This window comes from Solanum tuberosum, unplaced genomic scaffold (assembly GCF_000226075.1).
Source record: "Solanum tuberosum cultivar DM 1-3 516 R44 unplaced genomic scaffold, SolTub_3.0 scf00013, whole genome shotgun sequence".
Taxonomy (NCBI): Eukaryota; Viridiplantae; Streptophyta; class Magnoliopsida; order Solanales; family Solanaceae; genus Solanum; species Solanum tuberosum.
This window is the reverse complement of record NW_006238940.1, coordinates 32,394-35,828: the sequence shown is the minus strand read 5'-3', so window position 1 is coordinate 35,828 and position 3,435 is coordinate 32,394.

The window sequence follows — 3,435 nt, the reverse complement described above, 5'->3', positions numbered from 1 at the left end:
TCAAACACCTGAAAGTATAGAAATAAAAATTTATCAAGCACCTTAAATAAACCAAAAAGGTTGACAGGAACTGAAAATTCTTCAACTGGGTATCTTTCAGCTGATAACACAATTAGTGAAACTTCTATAATAGTTGCATATCACAAAAAAAAACAAGAGTGTTACTCATGATATCATGCTCGTGATATTGAATTTCAAAATGATCTATGCTTGGATCTGGCACAAGATGCAGAAACAGTCAAGTGGCATCACATTTTACTTTGTTATTAAGTGATATTGCATTTTACTAGTAACAGGTGCTAGTAGCCATATTAATTGAAAAAAGGTATTTTCACATTTTGTATGAAGAATTTCCAAAAAATTATGTGTCACTCTAGTCTTTTCACTGTAAGTACAATTTGGAATAAACTGAAAGTTACTGACCCCATAAAATGCCCCAGGAGAAAGAAGTGTGACAAAGTTCAGAACAGTGTTAAGGGAAGCGTAAAGCGGAAAAAAGCGATAAGGCCCCATGCTTTAAGCGATGAAGTGCTCACTTTAAGCAATGAAGCGCTCACATACTCATTCTAGTCTGTGAAGCGTAGAAGGCTCGCATCGGTTCTCTTCATCGCTTTAAGCGATGAAGCGCTCGCTTTCCTGAACACTGGTTCAAAAGTTACAGTTAGTAGCTCAAAAAGAAGTAATCCATATGATAAATTCCATATTCTTCTTTACTGAATGATTGCAGGTTTCTCCACTACAAGGGTGAATGTGCCGTCCATCAACCCCACTCCTTTGTATAATACTAGTATTGCTTTGTTGCCAAATCCAGCTTCTATTTACATGCTTTTGGCTTAATAAAATACTCTCCATTTGCACCAAAATAAAATAAAATCTTTAAACTAACCACATACCATATAAAAAGCTATCATTTTTTAACAACCACTGTTCGCTGGCACTATAACCAGTTTCTCCAAATTTTTGCATGCTCAAGCAAGTACTTCATCAGTTCAGTTTGCTCTGTTGTCGTGTCAACTGTGAGGGGACTCCATTGTAAAATGAACTTTAAGGTTTTCAGATTCTGCAAGGAACCTATGAATATGTTCTCATAGTGGTCTTCCAACACATCCACGTCTTTACACCAGTAATTTAAGAAAGTGCAGTCTTAAGGATACAGAAGAACCATGTTAGTTCGGAGATAATATTAAGTTTTGATGATTTAACAAACTTAGGGATCTAACAAGGAACAAGATCCTTGTTATTGGGACTGCTGATAGTGAAATGAATGAATAAACTAAGTGTGAGGAATATTTGTGTGTCATCATCAAAAAGGGGGAAAATGTTATATTCTAGGTGTTTTGATGATCCTCACAAATGTAGGGACCTGGTCCCTGGAAGAGTTCTCTCGTCCAGATATAAATGGGGTACAGCTGTAAAGCTGTCATGTCAGGTGGTAGGTGAAAAGTGCAGTGTCCTACACCAATAGGAAGAACAGATGAGATTGTCTGTTTCAGTGTCTCACTAATGTAGGGACCTGGTCCCTGGCTAAGTTTTCTCGTCCAGATCTATAATGGGGTACAACTGTAAAGTTGTCGTGTCAGAGGTTGGTGAGGCATCAGCGTACTGCACCAATCCGAATGGACAAGGGTGTTTGTCCAACGGGTAATAACTCTTTATGATTTATATTTTCTACATGACAAACACCATATTAAATTCATTCATCCAAAGAAGGAAGTCAGCCAGCAAGCCTTTCAAGAACTCATAAAGAAGTTTTCAAGGGACCTGGTCCCTGCAAGATTGCTTACATGAAAAGGTGGCAAGACAGCTGTCAGAAAAGGTGCTACAGTAGGTGCACAACTTTTCTTATAGCAGGCCTTCAGCCAATAGGATTGTCTCAACGAGTTTGTGTTGATTTATATAATCTCTTTCCAAAATACACAAACTTAAGATTTGGCAAACTAAAACTCACAAGCTTAAAAGTGAAGGCCATCTTCAAGGAAGAACTCAAGCACAAGAACACATACAACAAGGACCTGATCAATAGAAGAAGTGCTTTCTATACCTATTGTTGTTCTTGATTGTTTGTATTGAGCTTAACTTGTAGGATTTGTTTCATTGATTGTCAGAAACATTTCAAACTTTGTTTGAGTCTTGTAAGAACATAGTTAGGAGTAACTTTGTGTCTTATGGTCAAAAGTCTATATTAATCAGTGAGGGTTAGTATAGTGGGAGTGTTGTATCTGCTTGGGTTCGTTTAAGTAATAAGTTGTATTACTTAATGTGGAGATTAGCATGTTAATCTCAAGTTGTAAACTGGTTTTTACTTTTTCTTTGAGAAGATTAGTGAAAGCAGTTTGAAAAGTCCTGTGTGACAGGTCGTGGTTTTACTCCCTTGAGCAAGGAGGTTTCCACGTAAAACACTTGTGCAGATCTTACTTCCTGTTGTTTACATTCTGTATATATTTTAGTTATTGTTCTTGCTGAGTCAAGGGACCTGGTCCTTGACTGATAAGTGGACGCACACACTTCAACAAGTAGTATCAGAGCAAGGGCTCTCTATCTGGTTAACACCAAGAGAGAGATTCCTGCGACGAAAAGCTGCTCCACTGAGATGGCAAGAAGGTCGGTCTTTAACAAGGCCACCTCTATTTGATGGTCAGTACAATCGGTGGTGGAAACATTGCATGTTTGACTTTATAATGGCCGAAGACTGTGAGTTGTGGGATGTTATTTGTGAGGACCCCTATGTGCCAACCATTGAAGTAAAATATGGGGATGTTACAAGGGTCGTTGTCAAAACACGACAGCAATACAATGAATTTGACAAAAGGAAAGTTGAGAAAAATTACAAGGATAGGAAGTTCTTAATGTGTGGAGTCGGAGCAAATGTGTATGATTTGATTTCTTCGTGCGAATCAGCCAAAGAAATTTGGGATATGCTGAGAACTACCTATGTGGGCAATGAGGAAACAAGGAAATCTAAGCTAGATTTCTTTGCTGCTCAATTCGAAAGTTTCACCTTGAAAGAAGGTGAACCAGTTCATGAAATGCGCACCAGATTCTCCACCATTACAAATGAGCTTATGCTTCTTGAAGAACTAGTCCCCGTGTGCAGACAAGTCTCCAAGATTCTGGAAATTTCTCCAAGATCTTGGACAATTGGTTTTGCAACTGGCAATGATATAAGGGAACCTAAAGAAATGACTCTATCTGCTCTATTTGAGCATCTTCAAGCTCATGAGATGCATAGAAAAGGGAAGGGTCTCATTTTCAAAGGTGAAGACATAGGGGAAAATCTGATTGGTGATGCTGATCAGAAGGGAGATGCAGAAAGGGATGAATCATCAGCTTCCAAGGAGTCACAAAGTGAGGACTCTGAAACAGATGAGACCATGGGCTATCTTACTCAAAGATTTCCAAAATTTGTGAGTAAATGTGGAGGTTCCATGCAGAAAA